At 50.1% G+C, this 25,596-nt stretch overlaps 1 protein-coding gene across 1 annotated transcript in view; it reads left to right on the top strand.

The window, feature by feature from the left end:
- LOC135877330 (zinc finger protein 208-like) overlaps nt 1–25,596 on the top strand; it is a 295,762-nt gene that overhangs the window by 1,831 nt on the left and 268,335 nt on the right. The window lies entirely within an intron of this gene.

The raw sequence follows: 25,596 nt of genomic DNA, 5'->3' as shown, positions 1-25,596 counted from the left end.
ATGAGTAATTGTCTAAGCCAGAAGTGACCCTCATTTCACCTGCTTTGTTCATGCTCTGAGTTAGCTGTAGAGCATAGATCTCTAGGTCTTTTCTTAATCTGGTTTGCAGTAATTAAGATCCACGATTGATGTCTCATTTCTCTCAACCAACTAGGAGAAGAAATGTAAAGGGATCCTGGAAAAGGAAATAAAACTGGGGATTGTGCCCTTTAATTTTACTACTTTATGATGCACAAAACAAAGCCTGGGGAAGGGACGGAAGGAATCAACCTGCTTGGGACGTTAGAAATTTGGGAGTTGTATAACTTGGAAGTCTCTTGGGAAGACTCGAGAATTGGGTCTGATCAGTTAAACCTAGAGAATGGCTTTAAAATATAAGTTAAGGCTAGGAGTTTTCAATAGCAATCTCAGAGGATGTCCATTGTGTGAGATATCTTAGAGGCCTAATTTTCAGGTGGAAGTGCTCAGCATTGTCTGAAAATTGGGCCCCCTTAACCATTAACAGTTGGCCACTGCCTGTCACCATTGAAAGTTTTGGTCCAAATCTTTAAAAATCAAGATTTTCTCTCCCAACATGTTCCTTGGGTAACTGAAGTAGATAAGTGACAACAAAGTGAGCCTCTCAGATTCTTTGCCTGTGTTAATATTGAGCTAAGTCAAATGTCTGCGTCATGGGGTGCTCTACTCACCACAGGAGCACCTCCTTGTGGCCACAGCTGGGGATTAGCTCTGCCAGTCTGACGCCCTTCCTACACGTGCTCACTCCGTCTGTCTCTCGGGATTCAATGGCTCCCTCTTCGTGGCTTGGCCCTCTGGCCCATCAATGGGGCCATTTCCCCAGTGGCTGGTAGAGGAACCCAGGCCTGGCCCCTTCTCTGGGTTCCAGCTCAGGGACCCTACCCTGCTCTGTCCCACACATCACTGTTGTTTCCTTGGTCTGCTTCCTACATTGTCTCTGTCCAGCTTCCTCTCCATCTTCCTCCAGGTTTGCCTTTCCCTCTGGGCCAAGCTCACTGCTCTCTCAAGCCCCACAGAGTGACGGTAGATCTCCTCCATGCAGCCCCTTTCTGCCCTCAGCTACCTGGCTTTCTACAAGCCCTTCCTATTCCTGTCCAGGTGAGCTTCATCCTTTAATTAGTCCTCTCTGCCCCCCTCCAGGTGCAGCCCTTGGTGGTTAATTGGTCCAACTAGCCATGTTAAGCCCTTCAGAGGTGGTGTGGGGTGAATGCCCCATCAGACATGGGTTTACCAGGTCTGTGCTACATCCTGGCCTTTAAACAGTCTCCTGGGAGTAACCCTTTTAGTGTGGCAGACCCTCAGGGGGACACACAGTGCCACCAGGGGAGGCCATGCAGCCTCTCCGACTCCAGGATTGGGCCTTCAGACTCCAGCACCCCTGTTTGCCACCGGGAGCTCCTACAGCGAGTCCGACTGAGATCAGACTTCTGCGGAGACATTCTCGTCTCAGGGAGCAATGCAGCCCATTGCGTATTAGCAGTGATGCTGAGCTCTTTCCTCCCTGTAGAGTGTCGGTGGAAGTTGCCTGCTCTTTCCAGGCCCAGCATTCTTGTTCAGTCACTGGGGCTCCCATTATGTCTTCCAGATCTTTCATTCAGGTGTGTTGATTCTTTTCTGCTCCTAAAGACACCTTGGTACCATTTCAGACGGTCCACCTGCCATTCTGCCAGCCCTCATTCCCCGCTCTACTCAGTGTGTAGCCATACAAAGTGCACGGGGAAACTGAGACACGCATATGGATCATAAAAATATTACCAACATTCCCATGTACATCACAGCATAACAGACACTCTGGAGAAAAATCTTCTTTGTTAAAAGTTCACCAACCCTTTGCCTTGGGAGTTCTGTTAAGCTCTCGAGCCTCCTCACCCGATGCTTCACAGGGAAATAAAATAAGAACATACATTCCTGGTGTTGCTAAGGTTTAAAAAATAAACCCCAGCCCTTCCCCCAGCCCTGTTGTATTTCTACAGGCAAAGCTGTCAATGGGGATCAGTGGGAGCTTTGATGGAGTTATATCTGCAAGGCAGAATTCTTTATAAAACCCCAACAGCCATGTGGAACTATTTATACTTAAGAAAAGATGATTCTTCTGTTCTTGGAGCTGAATAGGTTAGAGGAGGGCTTTGAGTCAGGACTTCTGGGTTTTCTTCCCAGCTCCGGTAGGGGAATGGTGGGTAGTGGTTTAGAGTGGGCAAGGGGGCCTGGGAGTCAGGACACCGGGGTTCTATCCCTGGCGCTCGGGGAGAAGTGGGGTCTAGAGATTGGAACAGAGGACGAAATGGAAATCTAGACTTCTGGGAGAGAAGAGACCAAAGCTTTTTAAAACAACAAGCTAGCATCAAGATGTGGCATGGAAAAGCTGTGATTGAACAATGGGGTGGGAGAGGGGGAAGGAGGAGAAAAAGCAAATGACTAAGATTTTTTCCAAACTGGCTAGTTATTTGGGGTGCTCAGTCTGAGCCTGATTTTCAGAGGGCGAGCACTGAGCGCTTTCGGGGGAATCACTTTCCGTGTAAGGGGGTCTCCCCCAATTTGACTTCCATAAAAACGGAGACACCCCTAATCACTCGCTGCTTTTGACAGTGGTGGCCACTGAATCTTCAGAGTAACTGGCTAGAATCCCTGCTCTCTGCTTAGCCAGGTCTTCCACCCACCCCTCACCCTCTCCTTAAGTCAGTTATTTGCTTCTTTGATTCACGCGGGGAAACCTTTTCTAAAACCAAAGGAAACCCAGTTTGCTTTAGAGAAGTGACTGCTGTTAAAATGCCCTTTTTAAGTAATATTTTTTAGCCTCTCTTTTTTTTTTTTTAAAGGGGAGGGCATGTCTATTTTAATTCCGGGGATCTTTATAAACACAGAGAGGGGAAGTAAAGGGATTGGCAAGATTTCATCTTAGCAGGAAAGAGAGAGATCTTTTTCCCACAACTTCACAGGACATTATAACCCAGAGATCTTTCTCCCACAGCTCCATGAGTTGTCATAACCCAAAGATCTCTCTCCTGCAGCTTTGTGAGTTGTCATAATGCAGAGATGTCTCTCCAACCGTTTCAATCAATGTTACGAGGAGCTGAGAGAGACAATGCAGGAAATCTACTTGTGGCAAGATCAGGGCCTTCACACTATGTAGCTTTTAAGGGAGGGGTGTTTGAATTTATCTAATGTTTTTCTGTAGGGCTGATTTTTTTAATTCTGTATCTTTTTTTTTTTTTTAGTAATGCTATTTTTCTATCGGTGTCGGGAGCTTCCTGTAGTTAGATCTAAGAGGTGACAATAAATATTTGGAGCTAAAAGATGGCATGTGTTTTTTGTTTTGTTTTTTGTGGTCTGTGGTGTCCAGAAAAAACACAGCTGTGGGGAAGAGAGAGGTCTGTGGGTGTAGGGATTCTGTATGGGTGAACTGAGCTCCTTAGAGGGTCACAGGAAGTGGAGGGTGAGGGTGGGAGGTCAGAGGTCTGTGTGAAAGATTTGAATCCTATTGCCTGGATTGCTGCAGGGTAAGATGGGGATTTGAAGGAGCATTCTGTATCTCTCTGTCACGTTGGGTGGTGTTCTGATTCCTGGAAAAGATTAAAGGGAAACAAAGAAAATGATGGGGAGTCTTTAATAGAGCTCAATTTCTGTAACCCCTGATTGCATCAGCATTAGGGGCAGATTTATTCTTCAGTACTCTGGTGTAAATTCGGAGCGGCACCCCTGACGTCTCTGGAGTCAGGGTTGCATTCTGGTTGTTCATATTAGTAAATAGGCTTGAGCGTTCTGGTCTCTGTTTGTTCCTTTAAAATCTAGAGCCATGTTCAGATTGTGGATAACACCCTGTAGCACAGCACAGACTCACCCCTGCGGTTTCTTCCTACTGGTCATCCTCAGAAATTAGCTCTTCAACCCAGGAGCGCCCTCTGCAAGCCAGTGATCTGCTTGCCGTTGGCCCCCGTGTCCCTCCCAGGACCCCAGTGCCCTTGTCTTGGGTGCTGCCCCCCTGGCAGTACCCCACTGTCTCTGGGTTTCCCCACCCACTATCCCCACTTCGCCTCAGTTTTGGCTACTGCCCAGTCTCCATCTAGCCCCCGTTCACTGGGGCAGACTGCAGTATCAGCCACCATGGGTTTCTCACCTATAAACACAGTAATTCAAAGGACTCGATTCTGATCTCTTACTAGAATAAATGCAGAGTGACCCCAGTAAACCCAAAAGGATTACTGTGGATATAAACCACTATGACTGAGAGCAGAATCCAACCCTGACTCCATTCACATAAGTGAGATCATTCTGGATTTACACCAAGGTCACTAAGAGCAAAATCCAGCCCAGTGATTTTAAACTTACGTTTACATAGTATTTAGATCAGGGAAGGAGCATCTGCTGATGAAACCAGCTGAGGGCAGAAACTTTTTCCCCATTGTTATATTTCTCAGGATACAATCTGGACTGATAAACAGCTGCGTCCCCTCAATTCTCTAGCCTGGGGTGCCTTTTACACTGCTTCACTGAGCTACCACTCCTTTTCTGCTCAGACACAGCCTCCAGCATGTAAGTTACTCCTAGTTATATTGTCTGAGGGTATGTCTACACTACCCACCGGATCGGCGGGCAGCAATCGATCCAGCAGGGATTGATTTATCACGTCTAGTCTAGATGCGATAAATCAACCCCCGAGCGCTCTCCTGTCGACTCCTGTACTCCAGCACTGTGAGAGGCGCAGGCAGAGTCGACGGGGGAGTGGCAGCAGTCGACTCACCGCGGTGAAGAAACCATGGTAAGTCGATCTAAGTACATCGACTTCAGCTACGTTATTCACGTAGCTGAAGTTGCATAACTTAGATCGACCTCCTCCACCCCCCAGTGTAGACCAGGGCTGAGTGCAATAGCCAGCCACTCTTTAATTACACTGCAGAACACCACCAGCAAATTCCTAGTCCCAGACTTTCCCCCAGAAATGTACGTCTTGTACTGCCCAGCCCTCTCCTAGACAATACAGGCTCGTATCAAGTCTGTCATTTTATTAATAGGAAATGATAGGCACAAATCCTCTTATCCCCAAATGGAGTTTCCCAAACACTTCAATCCAAGCAAAGTGGTTTAGATAAAACAAGTTTATTAACTACAGAAGATAAATTTTAAGTGACTATGAAAGAGTCAGAATTGGTTACAAGAAAATAGGAGTAAAATGCAACTAATGCCTAACTTAACCAGCTGTGTGAATTCAAAGCAAAGTCTCTCTCACCACGCTTTAGCAAGTCTTCTGGGCTGAATGTCTTTCAATCAGGATCCCTCCCCCAGTGCAAAGCCGTTTCTTTTGTTCTACAGGTAGGGCCCTACGGAAGTCACAGCCCATTTTGGTCAATTTCACAGGCATAGGATTTTGAAAATCATAAATTTCATCATTTCAGCTATTTAAATCTGCAATTTCATAGTGTTGTCATTGATGGGGTCCTGGCCCAAAAAGGAGTTGTGGCAGGGGGGTCACAAGGTTATTGTAGTGGGGATTGCGGTACTGCTACCCTTACTTCTGCGCTGCTGCTGGCGGCAGTGCTGCCTTCAGAGCTGGTCAGCTGAAGAGTGGCTGCTGCTGGCCGGGAGCCCAGCTCTGAAGGCAGAGCCGCCGCCAGCAGCAGTACGAAGTAAGGATGGCCTGGTATGGTATTGCCACCCTTACTTCTGCACTGCTGCTGGTGGGTGCTGCTCTGAAGGCAGCACAGAAATAAGGGTGGCAATACCATGACCCCCTTAAAATAACCTTGCTACCCCCTCCCCCCGACCACCCTTTGGGTCAGAACCCCCAATTTGAGAAACACTGATTTCCCCCATGAAATCTGTATCCTGTAGGGTAAAAGCACACACATGAATTTGGTAGGGCCCTATCTACAGGTGGTGTGGATGCCATGTAGAGAGAAAGGGAGGAATAATTTGAGGCATCTGCTTTCCCTTCTTATAGCTCTTTCTCTTCTTTGATAAACATCTCCAGCTGAGGTTCAGGAGACAGAAAGTCTGTGTGGATGGGAACCCCCAGCTGTTTCTTTGTCAGGATGTAGATTTTCGCCCACATCCTCTTTCCTGCCAAAGAATGGCCACTTAACCAGGTGATGGTCCATTTGATTTTGTTGATAGCTGGCTGAAGCTTCTGCTAGCTTTTTGTCTTTGGCAAACTGGTTTGTGACTGCTCTCCAGACTTGGAACATGGCTTAATAATATCATAGAGTAGACTCTTAAAACTTTACATACAATGTTGCCACAGACATTTTACCAGGACAATAATGATCAGCAAATTATGAGTTTTCACAAGGCATACATTGTACAAGTTTTATCATAGTCTATAAAAGCAGTGACCATAGGGGTACAGACAGTCACACCCATTTTGGCCTAAATTCTCCCCGTAGATAAACGTGGGGAGCCAGCATGACTTAGCCCTGGTCTACACGGGGGGGGGGGGAGGGTGTCGATCTAAGTTACGCAACTTCAGCTATGTGAATAACGCAGCTGAAATCAATGTACTTAGATCAACTTACCGTGGTGTCTTCACCGTGGTGAGTCGACTGCTGCCGCTCCCCCATCGACTCTGCTGCGCCTCTCGCGGCGCTGGAGTACAGGAGTCGACAGGAGAGGGCTCGGGGGTCGATTTATCGCGTCTAGACTGTATCGATCGCTACCCGCCGATAGTGTAGACATACCCTAAATGGCTAAAGCTTAGAACTCCATTGGCCTGCTAAACCCAGGACTGTGAGTTCAATCCTTGAGGGGGCCATTTAGGGATCTGGGCAAAAATCTGTCTGGGGATTGGTCCTGCTTTGAGCAGGGGGTTGGACTAGATGACCTCCTGAGGTCCCTTCCCACCCTGATATTCTATGATTCTAAAAACCTCTTCCATCAGGCCAGATCTGAGCAGTGTTTTACTTCCAGCAAAGAAAGTGCAAGTTTTATGGTGAAAGCAATTTCTCTGTGACCTGGTTAACAACAAACCAAGGCCCACAGCTGGGGAGGAGAACAGAGCTTAATTGACTCTGAGTTTTAAAGTGGGATCTTAATAACCAGGTTCAAATTAGCCAGCATCACCTTTTCATCCTGGGGAACTGAAATGAAATGTGATTCTCTACAGCAGACTATGACTACTCCAGCTCCCACCACACCCCCAGCCCTTTTAAAACATGTCTCAGATAAAGTAGGCATCTTCTTTCACAGGCTCTATTATTTTCCTCATTGTATTGTCTGAAGTACGTATTTTAAAGCCCCGCACACCTATCAAAGCCACCTGTGTTTTACCAGCAAATCAAGAGGACGACGAGATCTGGGGGGAAAGGAACCAAAAAGAACGGCTTCAAACTGTTTTGATTTTCTAATGAAATTATAAAGCCAGGTCCCCACCGTGTCAAAATGTCAAAAGAGCAAGACCCGATTGTCCATCAGCAAAGGCGCAGGGCTGCGGGATAGGAACCGTGAGTGGAAACAGTGACACCCAAAGAGTAGTAATAATTAATACCTGGCATTTCCCATGGCAGAATTCTGCAGTAACAGTGCAAAGCGCAGCAAGAGCATTGATAGCAACTAAGCTGTACTGGGCTGGGCACAAGTCTGGGAATCAGACCTGCCTCCTTGGCCTAATCACTGCAGCAAGTCACTCTGCCTGGTCAATTTCCCCAGCTATGAAATGGTGATAAGGATGCTACTTCCTTTTTGTGAAGTACTTTGGGTGGGACCACAGGAGCTGACTTTGTGCTTTCCTGGAGGGTGCTCAACCCCTGCTCTGCCCCAGGCCCCACCCCCACTCTACCCCTTCCCCCAAGCTTCCATCTCTGCCCTGCCTCTTCCTGTCCCTGCTCCTCCCCCTAACAAGTGCATGCCCCCCTCACTTTTCCCCCTCCCCCCGTGCCTCCTGCACGCCGCAAAACAGCTGATCCGCGGCGGGCAGGAGGTGCTGATTGGCGGGGCCTGACGGCAGGCGGGACCCACTGGGGGAAGGGGGAGGAACTGATAGAGGGGCTGCCAGTGGGTGCTGAGCACCCACCATTTTTTTCCCAGAGGTAGTCCAGCCCCGGAGCACCCACGGAATCGGCGCCTCTGGGTGGGACACACGAAGGGACTGAGGCGTTGCAATGCTGAGTTTCACAGCACCTGGAAAATCACAGGAACACACCATGATGCACAAAACTGAGGTAGGCCCCTAAGCTCCCTGTGCAATGCATGAGGAGAGAGAAGGGCCTAAGAATGCCGCCCACAAAAGCCAGCGCTGCTGCTCCCTAGGCAATGGGAGAGAGGCCAACAACAGGCACATGTGAAAGCCCTGCCCCGTTTCTCAGAGATAGGCGCCTATATCCATGCTGCACTAACGCCCCTATGTCACCTTAGCGAGCCCCAAACAGGAACTCACCACCTGGAATCAGACAGCTTAGGCACCTGCTTCGTGGATCCTACCCTTAAGAGCTAGACAATGTGATCTAACAACTGTGTTGTCATAAGCTGACATGCTTTGGATGGATGCTGCAGAACAATTTAACCTAGCTCTTAACGTCCTCAGCGAGCTCTCTCTGGGAAACGGTGGAAGCCCTATTGCTTGGGACGTTTAAAACGGGCCCAGACCAAATCCTAATAAATGCACAAGGGGGCACAATCCTGCATTGCTGGATTGGGTTTAGGAGGCTGCTGTATTCTGTTCCCTAAGCACAGCGCTGAAAACGGGACTTTGCTGCCATTAACCGAAAATAGGGGAAGAACCACAATAAAATGAACTACATTGGTAAAAAAAATAGGGTGGCAACAGCAGACGTTAACATTAAGAGGCATAAATTAACCATTGGATACCTCTTGAAAAGGATGAGGTAATTGTTTACAGTTTAATAGTTTGGTAATCGGGTAGGAGATAGCACTTTCAGTTCAGCCTAGGTTGGCAGGCAGACAAGTGTAGACTGGGGCCAAGTAAAGATCACTCCATCCCTGCAGGGAGGGGTCAGGCAGGCAGGCTCAGTCCAAAACTAGGTATGGGTCACCAGACCATAATGCTAAACAGACCATAATACTAAGTCTTGTTATGTAACAGCTTTGATTGACAGCCAAATTTAGCCATTGTGATAGGACTATAAGTGTGGACCAATCAGAGAGGGTTTAAAGGTGATTGGAGGATAGAATATGCTCGTGACACCCTGACACTCCAATATTCACCACTGTCATGTAATTCGGATACATTTGGTATAAAGTATGTCTTGTGGGGTATCGTCCTAAAAGTCTTGATCTGCTAGACATTAATATCTCGTTGGATTGTATGTGCTATCGTCGTATGCAAAGTTATGAAGTTTGGCTATGTGTGTGTTACTGAAACATGTTGTGAGGTTGAAAACACCCACAAGCCACCTTTCAGGTACAACAATAACAAGGCCAAACAATGTTAATGGCTCATTGAGGAAATGCACACAAGCACAAGGATTACCCCAGGAACTGTGTACAATAGAAACCTCTCAAAGATAGCACTACACAGTGGGAACCCAAGTCACAGCAAAAGAGCTTTCCAGCAAGTGGGAAGAAGATATAAAAGTGGGACAACAACACATTGACTTCATTGGGACTCCTCATATGAGTAAAGTTAAGCATGTAAATAAGTGTTTGTAGGATCAGGTCCTTAGTCTGAATAATGTCCAGCTGACTCTGATCGTCCCAGGACCGAGTCAGGACGATGACTATCATTCCTCATAGAATCGTAGGACTGAACGGAACCTCAAGAGGTCATCAAGTCCAGTCACCTGCACTCCTGGCAGGACCAAGCACCAACTAGACCTTCGCTGGCAGGGATGGGAGATTACACCCAAGACTTCTTTTCTGGGTTCTGAGAGCAGGGCCGGCTCCAGGCACCAGCGAAGGAAGCAGGTGCCTGGGGCGGCCAATAGAAAGGGGCGGCACGTCCGGGTCTGTGGTGGCACCTCGGCGGCACCTCGATCACGCCTCTTTAGTCTTCGGTGGCAATTCGGTGGCGGGTCCTTCACTCCCTCTCTTCCTCTTCGGCGGCAGCTCAATCGGGTTTTTATTTTCTTTTTTTTTTTCTTCTTCGCCGCTTGGGGTGGCAAAAAAGCTGGAGCCGGCCCTGCCTGAGAGAAAGAGACTTTGAGAACAGACGAAAGAACAGATGGAGGATACCGGAGCAAGCTTTGGCATCCTGGCAGTCACCCACACCATTTCCTGGGATCCCGGGTCTTCGTCATCCCGATCATAAGAGACATCCTGACCAGGACAATTAGACTAGAATGGGTGTCCTTGAGGGATCACGGAGAGGGAATACAGGTTCAGTTGTCCTGAACGTATTGAATCATATAGTGACTCCTTTATGTTTCCTACCCTCCTTATCCACGGCTGTCATAATAACAAATTACAGAAATACCAACATTTTATTGACTCCCAGATCACCTTATCCTTATAATCAGAGTCATTATGGGCCTCCTCTTGTCCCTGTTTAAGTCAATGGGAGTTTTGCTGTTGCTTTCAATGGGACCAGACTAAGGTCTTACTCAGAGTCTCCTCAAAGTTTCTGAGCCTCTGTTTACCTTTGAATATTTGTGCTACTGAGGTGTTGAATATACATTTAGGAGCACAGCTTGTCAGCTTGGGGACTGCCCGGTCGTTGCTGCTATGACTGCAGGTGAAAGGGTTCATTTATTTTGAATTAGAGGTGGCCAGAAAATGGATCTTCCATCCCATTAAAAAAAAAATGGTTTTGGAATAATTTCCTCCCTGCACCAGGACAAAAAGTCACAACTGTGGAACTGGTTTGCAGGACTAAAATTCAGAAACGCCAAAACATTCCAGCTGCTGAAAGGCAGAAAAATTTTGGTGGGCGGCTGGGTTGCCCTTTCCCCCAGGCAGCGCAGATGGTGGACAGACAGGAAGTTGTGAAGCTTGGAAGTGGAGCAGCTCACAACCCCTCTGGGCAGCAGGGCAGGGAGGACTGGGGAATGTAAAAGCCTACCAAGTCTACCAAGTGGGCAGAAGGGGGAGCCAGCAGCCTGAAGAACTGGGCAGACTGGCACCTGGGAAGCCAGGTAGCTTGGACACCTGCAGTGTTTGCTTCCTGGGAAACTGGACAGTTGGAGAGTTAGCTGTCCAGACAGCCAGGGAACTGGCTTGCCACCTGGTGGGTAGACTGGAGACACCCGCCCCCAGACAGAAAACTCATCACCTGAGCTGCCAGAGATCAAGTGAGTCTAAGAAGCTGGGGATCCAGCCAGCTGCCAAATCTAACTCACATGGGAACCTGGATCCCTCAGTTCCCTGGGACTTTTGCCTGCCCATGTGGCAGACAGCCAGGCTGAACCATTCCTTTTGCTCTCTGGCTCTCCCGGTTGTACAGCTACCCCTCTCCCCACCAGGAGGGCAACTGGGCTGTCCCGTTGCCTGCCTCTCCCCTGCCCTCCTGGTGGACAGACAGCAAACTGGGCAGCCTGGGAAGCAGAGCATCTCAGCATCCCACCAGGCAGCAGATGGGGAGCTGGGCAGCCCAGAGAGAAGGGGAGACTGGAAGTCTAATGTCAGGCAGCAAGGGAAGTCGGAGAGCCAGGCAGCCTGGGTGTCTGGGAACCTGGGGAACATGAGAAGTTATTCCCCGGAAAATGAAGCCAGCAACTGTGGGGTAGTTCCCCGGAGCCATTTCTCCTGTCACTGTGCTCTGTGTCAAAGAAGAGGCAGAGGAGGGGATAGAAGCAATGGGTACCACAACAATAAATCTGATGTACAGTGGAGACTCGTGTTATCTCTTAAGAGATGCCTAAACGGAAATTTAATTTAGTCATAGATTCCAAAGCCCAAAGAAACCATTTTGAATATCTAGTCCAGTGGGTTTTTTTCATTTGCGGACCAAACAAAAATTTTGAATGGAGGTGGAAATCTTAGACATCATCTGTGGACCCCTAGGAATCCAAAGACCACAGGTTGAAAAACAGTGTTCTATGGTAACAACAACCTTTTGAGGACCCCTTAGATATAGTCTGTGGATCCCAAGGTGTTCGCAGACGACTAGTTGAAAACCCCCATCTAGTCTGATTCCTTGTATAACACAGGTCATAATTTTTTTTTTCAATATTTTTCATTGTAAACTAGAGCATATCTTTTAAATAAATCATCCAATCTTGATTTTAAAATTGGCCATGAAGTATCCACCATGACCCTTGGTAAATCATTCAAAGGGTTAATTACCCTCACTATTAATAGAGGCCTACTATGTAGAACGGGTCAAAATTCCCTCCTACTCCCTTGGAAATTTTTGAGCTTTCAAGAACAAAACCGCAAATCCAAAATGTTTTGGCGCTGGTATATTTTAGCTGAAATCTGAAGTATTTTGGTTTTGAAAAGGAGCAACTGGGAGGTGTAATCCGACCAGCAAGACTGGCCTATAAAAGAGAATGGGAGCATGAGGAACTTTAGCTTTTTAGTTCAGCTTCTTTTTTTTTTTTTCAAATTTGCCCAACTATGGGTCTGAACAAGGTCACCAATAACAAAGTTCTTGCATTTCTCCGTGCATCTGATGAAGTGGGTTCTAGCCCACGAAAGCTTATGCCCAAATTAATGTGTTAGTCTCTAAAGTACCACAAGGACTCCTCGTTGTTTTTGCTGACACAGACTAACATGGCTACCCCTCTGAAACTAATACAGTGGCTATTTGGAGAAACTAAACTTAAACACAATGGCAGAGAAAAAGAATTACTTTAAAAAGAAGGAGGTAAGCATTTTGGAATTTCAAATGTCTCCTTGCTCGGAAGCGATTGACAATTGCAAATGTTTTTTTTTTCCAAGTCAGCATTTTTGAAATGTCAACCACAAACAATGCAAAGTTGGCAACTGCAAATATAACTTTCTTATTATGAAACTAAAAGGCCAGGCCACCGCCTCCTGATCTGTGGCAAGGAGGTGCTTGGAGTGGTAGATTTAAGCCTCATGTTAGAACTCTAGCACCTTTCCAGAATTAAAAGCGTTAGGAGCCAGGCTATTTAGAACAAGTCAATTAAAACCACAAACTTGGAATAAACGGTGATTAAATTTAATAAACAGCACTCTTGTTGAAATCAATAAGTTATATTCACAATGGTCCACTATATATTAACCGAGGAGATATGCATGAACAGCAAAGTTAAGCAGCAGGAGCTGAATTAAAACTATGGGTGAGACCCTCATGCCTTCTCTGGCTCCTTGCACAGCCTAAACCTGGAGTTATGCAGGGAGGAAGCAGAGGCAGCAAGTGAGTTTGGAAAAGCTTCCACCTCAAGAGGAAAGGACCCTGTTGATTACAAAGTAAAACATCTCGCTCTTGCTCTCCCCCGTGCTCACAGGCAGTATCTTGTCGTCCTGTACAACCTATGGCTACAAATCTCTATAATTTCTCTTGAGTGAATGGAGACAATGGAAGAACCAGCCTGTCCTTCTCAGAAGTAATTTCTTTAGCAGAGACATAAAGCAGCTTCATAGAGAATACCCACTGATCTCCACCTAAAGGGACATAATGGGACATTCTGGTAGTTGGAATTGCAGGACGGAAACATTTGAAGCAGCAACATGAGAGAGTCCAGAACTCCAGTAAAAAGTCAGGAAATGCACCTGCATGTGCCCGTTCGATTCAGATCTTGATTGGGCGCTGTCAAGGGCCCTCAGCAAAGAGCCTGTCATGACACATGCCATTTAGCTGAGCCCTGGCGGGATCCTTATCAGGCAGGATAACTAGGATGATGCTGCAGCTGGGAACAGTGAAGATCCTGCGAATGTCCCTGAAGGCCAGGATTTGACCTCAATTTATATCAGGAGGACCAGTTTGGAGAAGAAGTCAGTGAAAACCCTGGAGAGGGGGATGTGCCTGGCCAGAGACTGGAAATCCAGGCTGGTTACTGCAACTCTCCTTCCCTTCCCTCCCATAGTTTTCTGGATAAATTGTACTTTCAACACTGAGGACTTTGTAAGTTATGGCCAAATAATTTACTGTCCTGGCTAATATGCTGTGCATTGCTGTGTGTGTGTGTCTGTGGGGTAGTGCGGATGCTATGACATTTGCACGGCCTCCTCTGCCTTCCCCTCCCCTCCCCCAGCCTCTGCTGGGCACAATCCCAAGTGGATGCAGAGCACTGGGGGGAAAAGGTTTCTGAAAAGCCAACTTTGTTGTTTATCCAAGAGTTCAGAGTATGGGTTGTACGGCTTGTGCTGAAGCCCACGGTCTGTAGCAAGTTCACCAATAGAAATCAGCGCCCCTCTGTCCATTTTACCACAGGCAGGCATGTTGCCTCAAAGGGGGGAAAAGGTAACCCTTAAAATAAATCAGGTGTGGTAGAGGGAAAGAAAATGGATACCCCTTTTACTCAGAAGTGCAACTACAACCCACTCTGGTATCTGATCACCCAGTGGACCAATACCCCAGGTATGGTGTGGTGTAAAATGAAGAGGAGACAGGCTATCCGTCTAGTGGAAAGCCTTCAAGGAGGAACTCTGAGGAGCCCAGCAGATGGATGGTGATCTCCGTGGAAGAGAAGCCCTCTGGAGATGGAACAGCAGGATATGGTAGGTGTTGAAGGTCTTCTCCGGTGTCTTCGGGATAGGTGTCACTCTCGTCGATATGGTCGGAACCATGATGAAACCCGTACCGCGCACAGGCTGCCGCTCAGATGGACAGCAGCCTCATTCGCACAGGAGTCAGTCCTTTATTGATGTCAAGGCGGGGAAAAGTGGACTGTCCCAAATGGCCATGCCAAACAAGCCTGAGGTAAATCTGAGGTAATAGAACCTTCAGGGATTTGGGCGGGAAAACAGATGGAATGTCCAGAGCCCAAAGGTGGGAAAATCCAGTTCTAACCAGTTGGGGCTAGTTCTGAGTCAGTGCCCCTGAGGTAAACAAGGATTGAATCTTGAAGTCACATGTCACAGACTCCATTTTGTATTTCTTACTTTTAATTATCCCAACAGGTAGGTGGGGGTGAAGGGGTTCAAACACCGCTTGGATCAATGCTCTCCATCCTAGCTCAGGCTTTGGTTGGTTTCCTTCATTTCCCCCCAATCCTGGTAGCTTATTCTGGGAAGTTTCTCAGGCAGCATGAATTCTACATGGCCTTTCAAGAGAACTGGGGTGCAAACCTGCTAGGGCCTCCATAACAGCCAGGTCCCTACCAAATTCACAGCTCATTTTGACTAATTTAAAAACCCTCTGGCCTTGAAATTGACCAATGTCACCATTTCAGATGTTTCCATCTGACATTTCATGGTATTGTAACCATGGGGGTCCCGCCAAAATGGGAGAATGGGGGAGTTCAGAGGTTGTTGTAGGGGGGTCACAGCATTGTCACCCTCACTTCTGTGCTGCCTTCAGACCTAGGCTCTGAGGGCAGCAGCCAGCAACCTTTCTGAAGCTAGAGGAGGTTCCCAGATGTGAAGGTGGGTCCCTGTTGCTGGGAGCACCTCAGCTGGGGGCTCCTACATACTAGTTCCTGGCAGATTAACACAAGGGCCTTGGCCCATTTGGGGGCATCCAGAAAAATGGACACCTGAGCCCCAGAAGGAACTCCAAGGGAAGCCCCGAGCCCCAGCTGCAGATGCTGGGCAGAAGCCCTGAGCCCAGACACCCAGACCTCCAGCAGGAATGGGGAGGGGCATGAAAGCCCTGAGCCCAGCACCCCAGCCTTGGCTGCAGCCATGGGGGCCAGAAGCCCTGAGCCCGGGCACCCAGAGACATGGCTGGAGCAGGACCCTTATCAGAAGCTGCCAGGGCCAAAGCCCTGAGCCCAACGCCAGTCTGCTGCAGTTCACTCGCTTCTGAACTGCCTCTGGAGGTGCATCTGATATCCCCACAGAGAGGGGAAGTCCTGTCCCCAGCCCAGCGGACTAACAGGTTGGAGGCCCCTGCTGGGGGGCTCCCAGCAGGACGGGGAGATCGGATTTCATGGGGCAGGGCTAATTGACGATCTGTGACACGTTGTTCACTGCCGTGACATTAGTAGGGCCCTAGCTATAGAAGAAGTTTGAGAGGTGACTTGGTTACAGTGTAGAAGTCCCTTCATAGAGAGGAAATAATGAATACCAAAGTGCTCTTCAATCTAGCCAAGAAAGGCACAACCAGAACCAATGGCTGTCAGCTGAAGCCAGAGAAATACAAAGGAGAAGTAAGGCACAAATTTTTGACAGTGAGGGAGACTAACCATTGGAACAAATTACCCAGGGAAGAGGTGGATTCTCTGTTTCCTGGTGTCTTCACAGCACAAGTGGTTGTCATTCTGGAACAGGGCCGTCCCTACCCATACGCAAAGTATGCAGTTGTGTAGGGCACCAGGAAATTTGCGTGCTGCTCCAGCCCCTGCCCCGCCTCTTCCCCATGGCCCACGCCCCTGAGGACTGCAGCAGGGCCGGGCCTACACTCACCGGCGGCGGGAAGTGCAGCGACCCGGCCCCAGCCGCACCACCAGTGAGTACTGGGGGGCGGTTCCCCCCTCCCCTTAAGCCAGCCCCTCCCCCCGTGGAGGCCTGGGGCCCCACCCCTCCACCCCCACTCCCACGGGGGGGGAGCTGCGTAGGGCCCCAGAATAGCTAGGGACGGCCCTGTTCTGGAAGGTGCCTTTTAGTAAATTACAAGCCTTTGGCAGGAACTCAGCCTATTGGGCAAAGGTGACAAGGCGGCTGTGACCTCAGAGAGCTCACTTGACAACAGCCAGGCAGGACAGGGATGCGGGGCAGGGGGAACCTCGGAGACCCCTGTAGCCTTGCTGCAGCAAGTCTCCATCTCGCGGTCTCTCTGTGAGGAGCAAGAGAGGATTGGTGTGGAGATTCTGTGGGATTTTTTTTCATTTCTGTGTGGATTTTGTCAAAAGAAGTCATCATCCGTGTAGAAGGTAAGAAAAAAATATAGGCTCTATGTACAAGATGGGGGGGACTCTACACTGGGAAGTGACCCTGAAAAAGACTTTGGGGTCATGGGGGATAATCAGCTGACCATGAGCTCCCATCATCTTGTTTTCACAGCCACTTTCGATCTCCTGGTTTCCACCCCCTGCCCTGCTGGCAGGGCATTGTGCAGCACCCTTTCCAACCCACCTGGGTGCAGGAGATCAAGAAGGAGGGCAAGGGACCGTCCATCGGTGAGCATCTGCCACCCAGCTCCATCCCATCTAGAGCAAGTGAGTGGCATGTGAGCATTTCCTCAGAGGCTTCCCTGTTCCGCTTGGGGAGGGGCAGAAATGGGGGGAATCTCCTCTTAATGAGATTAGATTTCCTAACACAGACCCCTGCAGCCCTTCGCTCAGCCTGGGCAGCCTGTTTCTTGCAGGGTGGTCTCCGGAGCCATCCCCAGTGTGGTGGGAATGGCCCAGCAATAGGGCTCCCAGCCCTTCCCTTGTAGGAGATTGTTCCTGACGTCGAGAGTCTTTCGGGAGAGCAGAACCTGCCAGGTGCTGAACACCCACACCCCCAATCAGTGAAATCAGTGGGAACTGAGGGCGACTCCTGCCTCATAGGATTGGCACCTTGTGAACTTTCGCTGGGGACTATCCAGGTTCTGCTCTTTCTCTGGCCTGGGAGGGAGCGGGGCCTACTGGGCCGGAGGGAGCTGCTTGTCCAAACTAATGGAGACCACTGCTCTGAAAGGACGAGACTCCCCTGGTGTCACAGGGCCCCGGTGCTGAGGGGGAACATTGGGAGCAGCCTGTGCTGTGAGTTGCTGACAGTGTGTGTGGATGGCAGCCCCCGTGCCCTGGAGTGGGGTGTGCGATGTGGGGGAGTTGTCTCAGCACAGGGGACGTGGGCAGGGGAGCAGGCAGGCCCATTAATGAGAGGCTGCCTTGAACCCAGACTCATGGCTGCTCCCCACTCAGTTCCAGGATGGAGCGGCTGAAGCGGATGCTCAGGAGGAAGGCCGGGCAGGTGGCTCCAGAGCCAGAGAGAAGCAGTGTCCGGCTTGCCCAGGAGGAGAACGGCCCCTCTGTCCCCGCGGGCGGGGAAGAGGCTTGTGCCCAGGCGAAGTGGAGGAGCTCCCTGGCATTCTGGAGGAGGAGGAAGACACCAGCTCCCAGAGGAGGCCCTGAGGCACCTTCTGGGCCCAAATGGAGGTGGCCCAGGGTGATGCTATGTCGGAGGGAGCCAGGAGAGGGCGGGATCTGGGCAAGGCAGCTCTGGGGTTTCCTTCACAGGAAGCCGAGGAGCCAGGAGCCCAGCCCCAGGGCCCAGCAGGAGCCATCCACCAGCCTGGCCACTGAGGAGCCCCCTGCCGGCCCAGAGCAGGAGATGGGCGACTCTGGCACCAGCACCATCAGCTCCACCTACTCCCGAGGGGCCAGCAGCCCCTCAGTGAGCTCTGACAGACCTGAGGCTGAAGGCTCCCTCTTTGCAGGTGAGGGGAGACCCAGGGGAAAGGGAGGAGGACTGGGGCGGTGGGGGACTAATAACACCCTGTGCCCATCGGCTCACCAAGGCGCCAGGACTGACCCACGTGAGCCCCACTAACACAAGTGGGGGTGGCGCAGCCATGCCCTGCGGAGGGGGATGCTGGGCAGAGTCCGGGGAGCTCCAGCCTCCCCTGATGATGTTGTGGGGGGGCTGACTGCCACGGGGCCCTGAGGCTGATGGGGCTGAGGGCGTCTCTGGGAGGGGCAGAGTGGGGCCCTCCCTGCCATGGGGCTCCTTGCAGATTAGGGGGGAACTTTAAGCCTTCTATCTCCACTGCAACCCCATAGCAGCAGGGGGAATTATCCTTTCTCCTTCTTTCCCTGGTGCAGAGACCCCCAGTGCCCAGCTGGAGGGGGTGGAGGATGAGGAGGAAGAGGAGGATGTGTCCCTTGAACAAGACACCATCACAATGATCCAGCAGCACCTCCAGGGCAGAGATGAGGTACAAAAATCCCCAGCTGCGCTGCCACCGAGTCTGTCCTGCTCCTTGATCCATCCCCACCCACACCGGGGGGGTCTTGTACCAGAGAAACCATCACTCCTAATGGGGGGCACTTGGCACCCCAAAGTGGGGGTGTTTGCCATGCACAGGCCAAGGTGTCCTCTCCCCACAGACACTGTCCCAGTTACAACCCCTGTCTGTGCAGGGCGACACTCTGGTTTCAGGAAGTTGGGGGGGCTTTCCCTGTCCAACCCCGTGAAGGTCCTGAGCCCTGGAGTTGTTTGGGTGGGGTGGGGAGGTCCCTACCTAACAGTCTCTCTCTCTCTCCCCCCACCCCACTCCTAGTGGGTGGAGGACAGGGCCAAACAGCTCTGCTTCCTCCAAGCTGTCCCGAGTCTGTGCTTCTCGGCACAGAAGCAGGGGCGGGACACTCTGGACCCCCACTTCTCCAAAGCAGCCCTCATGGAGAGCATTGCGGTGAGTGGGACTTCATGCCGGGCCCCTGGGGCAAGGGAGCCAGACATGGGAGGAAGAGTTAGTAGGGCCGGAGGGGGAAGCAGAGGACAGGGGTTCCTGGGGCAGAGGGCTGGGGAGCAGGGAAGGGGGAAATTCTGACACTGATGGGGAGCTGGCAGTGGGGGAATTGTAAGGCCGGAGGGGCAGCTGAGTCTGAGGGGAGGGTGGAATTGGGTGGGAGAGGGGGAAGGAAGAAGTTTGATGGATGGGAGGAATGGGGGGCCAAGCTGGTTGGGGGTGGGGGTGACACAGGCTGTTTCTGCAGAGCACTTTGGCCTCCTCCCGGGGAAGTGCCTGTGGGTCTGCGGGGCCTGAATCTCACATGCGGTTTTGTCCACTTGGGGTTTCCCAGAAGCTGATTGAAAATCTCCCCATGGTGTCCAAGCCAAGCTCCATCGTGTCCAGCTCCATGGCCGCGGTTTGCAATCTCAGGTACCAGGACCCTCCTGTCCAGCTGCCCTAACCCTGGTGCTGATCGGACCCAGAGACGGGAGTCACAGATCCTCCTCCAGCTAGGTTACCCCCAGCTGTGGCTGTTCGCGTCCCCCAGCAGAGGAGGCGGGATCGTCCCCTCTTTCCTGGCTGGGGGGTTGATTTCACTCCAGTAATGTTAGAGTGCCCGTGGGGAGAAGATCACTGCTGGGGAGGGGGGTCATGTCCATGGCAGTGCCAGCACCACGCTGGTGCTGCAAAGTGTAACACTGGCTTCTCTCTCCTGCCAGCAAACTGAAGCCACCGCTTGCCCTGGAGCTGGAATCACGCCTTCTGCAGGCTGTTCTTCACACCATCTTCACCATGGGCACTGGGCAGGACATCACCCACTTCTGGGTAGATCATGATCCTACTTCTCTGTCCCAGGAGCAGGAGGGAAGGGGAGAGGCTCGTTTGTACAGCATGTACTCCTGCCCGTTGACCCTCTCCTGCCTACTTCTCCCGCAGCACATCCATTTCTGGCTCCACTCCAAAAAGACCCAGGAGAGAGCTAGGGCCATACAGAGCAGCGCTGCCCTGCTCGAATTCACCACCTCCCTGCCTGTATTTGACGTAAGTGACCTTTGACCCCAGCATCCTGCACAGGTAGGGCTGGCTCTGACGGGCTGTGGGACGAGGCGCTGGAGGGGTTGTAAATAGAGAGGCCCCCGTGGGGAGGCAGAGTCAGAACTAAGCCTCAACTATGCTTGAGTCAAGTTCCTCATACCCTGGCTAAGTGGTTCCCCCTGGGACTGTCGCGTTCCATAGGCCACGGGCTGGCAGGGTCGTGCCTGGCCTCAGGGCCCTTGTTATTCTGGAGCAGCTAGGCAGCGAGTGCTCACAGAGGGCCCTTGCCCTGGTCCCTTTGCTCCAAGGTCCCCCAGCGCCTCCTGCAGAGGGGTGGGAGCAGAGCTCTGGCCTAGGGGAGCTGGGGAGCTGAAGGTTGATGGATTCCCCTCTCCTCCTCCTTCCACCAGAGCTCCTCCGACTTCCCCAAGGCGGGCGACTTTGTGCTGCAGCTGGGTCTCTATGTATCTCACCCAGCCAACAACATCAGCCGGCAAGCCAGGGGTGGGATATATTGGCTGCACAGGCTCCTGCTGCAGAAGAGGAGTAAGAAACCCAGCTGGGCAATGGGACCCCATGGAAACGAGCCCCTCAGAGACTAGCTCCAGCTGGCCATTGGGACGCCAATAGAACTAAGGCCTCTCTATTTAGACCCACTGTAGCAGGGCAGAGGGACCCCAATAGAAACAAGGCCCCTCCTTTGAGACTCCCTCTGCTGGGCAATGGGACCCTACAGAAAGAAGCCCCCTCCTCTGAGACCGACCCCAGCTTAGATGATGATTCACACTCATCTCCCTAATTCAGGGAGAGGGGAAGAGAAAGTAAGTGCCAGGGAAATTGGCTTTATCTTAGAGCCCAGCTCTGTTCCCCAGCCCAGGGAAATCAGCCCACCCACGGGACTGCCAATAGGAATGGAGCTATTGAGACACGTGGAAGGAAAGAGCCCGTCATGAGGACAGGGGCAGGAGCAGGGACCACAGGGGAAGGACACAAAGCTTGTAGGGTGTCACCAGTTGGGTAGCTAGGGCCAGATCCTGACTTCAGTGGGTGTGGGGGGTTCTCAGTATTGGACGCCACCATTAACAGGCGCCCACTCCCAGAGCACAATGACCGTAAGGGTCACATGATTACTGTGATGAATGAGACAAATCCCCCTTCTGGTACTAAACCGCCTGGTGGGGACCCTGTGATTCCATTCAGCCATGGATGCCACGAGGACCCCGGCCAGTGTGCACCCAGCAAAGGGAACAGAAGGAAACAGGCACTGAAACCGGAATGCCAAACTTCCCCAATGGGTGTGTCTTTCTCCCCCAGGGCTGAACATCAGAGAGGCAAGAGAGCTGTGATGTCGGGACGGGCTCCAGGACACCGAGCCCCTGGGCTATAGAAACATGGCCAGGGTGGGGGAGGTAAGGACTCTCCGCCGGTGCATTGCAGCAGCTCAGGTGTGGAGCTGTCTCCCCTGCAGTGAGTGTGTCATGGACACAGGGCAAGAGCCTGCTACTTATTTCCAGCTGCCAGTGTTCGGCTGCGAGAGGCTCCCTTGACAACAGCCAGGCACGACAGCGATGAGGGGCAGGGGGAACCTCGGAAACCCCTGTAGCCTTGCTGCAGCAAGTCTCCATCTCGTGGTTCTCTCAGAGGACCAAGAGACCATTGTTGTGGAGGACATTCTGAGCGGGTTTTCTTCATATTGGACTGGATTTTTTTGATAGAAATCGTCATCTGTGTAGAAGGTAAGAAAAAATATAGGCTCTAAGTACAAGATAGGGGACTCTGTCCTAGCAGATTCAAAGGCATCACCACCCTCCTAGTGAAAAAGTTTTTCCGAATATCCAAGCCTTCCACACTGCAACTTGAGGTCATTGCTCCTTGTTCTGTCATCTGCCAGCTCTAAGAATTTCATTAGAATCAATCTTTCATTAGGAAAATAATTCAAAAATACAAATACAAAAAACTTTGAATGAAATTAATCCATCCTGATCTTTAGTGGCTGGGGGTGTGGGCCTCGGAGGCCAGACTGAGACCCTCATTGGCTAGTAACACCCAGGAAGCCAGTAAAAAATTCCAGTTCTCTTAGCCTCCATAATCCAAGGAACACCTGAGGGCTGCGGGAGACAGAGGGGTGCTGAGAATGTCTAACTCATGATTGAAAATACAGAGATGTGTTATTGACTTTGGTTGGGGGACAAGTATCACATCTGTCGGGATTCTTGTCCCAAACAACAATCACCCATTGTCCTTTAGAACACAAGGGCCCTAACACGCCTGACGTGCTCAAATCTCTCTCCTGCTAGGACTTAGAGAATTTTCTCCATCCCCATGATACAGAGGGAAAGAGAAAAGAAGTGACCTCTCTTTGGTCACACATCAAGGTCATGCCAGAGCTAGAAAGAGAAGCATAAGAAAAAAGTTGTATCAAAATGTTTTGCTTTTAAAACTAACTGATTTCTTAAACAAAGGAAATTTGATGTGTGGTTAGTGAACTAAAATGATACATTCCGGTCTCCACGTGTTTCTAGATTGATGAACCAGTAGATCCATTCCCTCACACCTAGTTTTTATCCATAGATTGAGGGAGGAAAACAAGTTTGCCTGTTTTGTGAACTCCCAATGGCTTTCTTGAATTTCAACGAACTAGTCGATTGAACTGAACTATTTGAATAAACTGAAATGAAGACAATATTTTCTGCACCTTTCAAGGAAGCTACTGCTGTCCAAAGCTGGGTTAGCATTTCAGCTAACTTTGCTTCCAGGGCCTTAGCTATCACATCAGTGGTGCAACTGTTTGAAAAACTTGGCAGTGAACATATTCCACTTAATGTTCTTTTTTCTCTTCTATTTAAATTATTGAAAAGATTGTCATAAATTTTGCCCTTATCAAAGGTTGTCAATTTCACATTTAATTCTGACAGCGAGGGAGACAAGCCACTGGAACAAATTACCCAGGGGAGAGGTGAAGTCTCTGTTTCCTGGTGTCCTCACATCACAACTGCCTGTCATTCTGGAAAGGGCCTTTTAGTTAATTACAAGCAATTGGGCTTAATAGGGTGCTGAGAGTGTGAAATTTCATAGCCCGTGATATAGAGGCCAGATTAGGAGATTGAATTGTTTCATAACCGATGCCTCTATGAAAAACTCAGTGTGGGGTGAGGAACAGACTCTGCTGTTTTACCAGGTGTCCGGTTGCTCCCCAGAATCAATCATGAGCAAGTGGGGAGATCCGGGGTGCAGCTCAAACATCCAACCAGGCTGGCCAAGGGCAGATATCAGGCCTGCCAGGGAATGATGAGTGTGGCAGTGACTTCACAAAGGCCTTTGGCAGGAACTCAGCCTATTGGGCTAAGATGATGAGGCGTCTGTGACCTCCCAGAGCTCCCTTGACAACAGCCAGGCAGGACAGGGATGCAGGGCAGGGGAAACCTCAGAGACCCCCTGTAGCCTTGCTGCAGCAAGTCTCCATCTCGCGGTCTCTCTCAGAGGACCAAGAGACAGTCGGTGTGGAGGAGATTCTCTGCGGGGGTTTTTCATATCGGTGTGGATTTTTTTGAAAGAAATCGTCATCTGTGTAGAAGGTAAGAAAAAATATAGGCTCTAAGTACAAGATGGGGGGGGACTCTATCCTGGGAAGCAGTGACCCTGAAAAAGACTTGGGGTCATGGGGGATAATCAGCTGACCATGAGCTCCCAGTGGGATGCTATGGCCAAGGGGCATAGCATCCCACTGCTCATCCCATAGCAACCACCTTTCCGCTGCTCTTCTTCTTGGGCAGGGTGGGGCTGTGCTCCAGCTGTCATTGTAGGAGCCCTGACAAAGAGGTGGGGCTGGAATTGTGTGCTGATGGTGATCTCCACTATAGTGATCTCGTGTGGTGACTGACTAGTGCTGGCTTTTGCCCGTCTGTTGAGAATGCTCAGCCTCCAGGCCTGAGAGTCTCCATATTGATCAGCCAAGTGTGGGGCTATTTCTGAGTTAAGAGGGAGGAGATTCAGGCACTCGTGGCTGAGTGCAGTGAAGCCTAAGTCTCAATTCAACGGCATTTCTTTGTCTGTCTGTAAGGCGATAATTTTTGGGACTGTGTCCAGTTGATTCCAAAATTTCAGGGAATTTCTAGGCATCAGTGGGGAAAACCTCCTTGATTTTAGTGACAATTGGAAAACACCACCACCAGAAAAGCCTGATTTCCACCCTGTGCCCCTTACATTGGTGCTGTAAGCTGAAGGGCATTGTGACTTGAGAGTGAATTCAGCCAGTCAGTGCTAACTCTCCACAGGTGATTTGCATAATCAGCAAATGAACCTGCAGGTTTCCGTGGGAGCGATGCCCAAGGCAGGCCGCAGGCTTGAGGTTGATGCTCAGGGTTAGTGGAGTGAGTGAGCGACAGGGGGGCTGAGTTACCTCTGATGTCAGTGTTACTGCTCAGGTTCCTCTGCCTGCAGCACCACCTGGGCAGTGTCTTGTGATTTGAAACTTATAAAACAGGAAGCGCAGAAGAGGAATGGCTTAGACGATTTGGCAATAAAATGTAGGGTTTGTGGCAGCATCCTGTGCAATTGCTACTGGTTCAGGGACGGAAACAGCATTCCTGCCCCTCCTACCACCTCTTAGCTGGGCCTCCATAAACAAACAAGTGTCCCAAACTCTAGTTAGTCTCTTTTAAGACTGAGCAAATAATTCACAACAAATTATTGATATTGTGAATTTGCTGCCTCCTCTCCTTTAATAGAATATGAGCAGTTTATGATTCTCTCAAACGAAATAAGTCTAAAATCAAGGTGACTACCAATGAATGGCTGTTTCAAAACCAAAAATCCCCAAAAGGCATTTTTAAACATTTAAATTGGACTTTCAACATGTAAATTTAAAACCAGTTTTATTTCTTTTAAAAACCAAACCTATTGGGGATAAAATTTGAAACTATGACAAGCTATGTTAAGGCCTATATTTGCTATAACCTATTAAACTAATTTAAATTAAATAAATATATGAAGAAGTCCATGTTTGCTGCCAAGTTTCAGAGGAAGTCAAACCACTGAACTGTTGGAAGTCATTGGCTAAGCACCTGGGTCCATGGTTTGTTGAAATACTCAGCCAGATTTTGACAGCAATAACCTCTTCTGTGGGTGCAGACAGAATATTTTCTTCATTTCAGTTGATTCAGCTACTTCATCCAGTAACAAATTCCAGTCCTGTTAGCATCCAAGCCTCT

The sequence above is a fragment of the Emys orbicularis genome, chromosome 4 (genome assembly GCF_028017835.1).
Source record: "Emys orbicularis isolate rEmyOrb1 chromosome 4, rEmyOrb1.hap1, whole genome shotgun sequence".
NCBI classification, from domain to species: Eukaryota; Metazoa; Chordata; order Testudines; family Emydidae; genus Emys; species Emys orbicularis.
The sequence above is the reverse complement of the archived record's forward strand: the minus strand, read 5'-3'. Positions and strand labels throughout refer to the sequence as shown.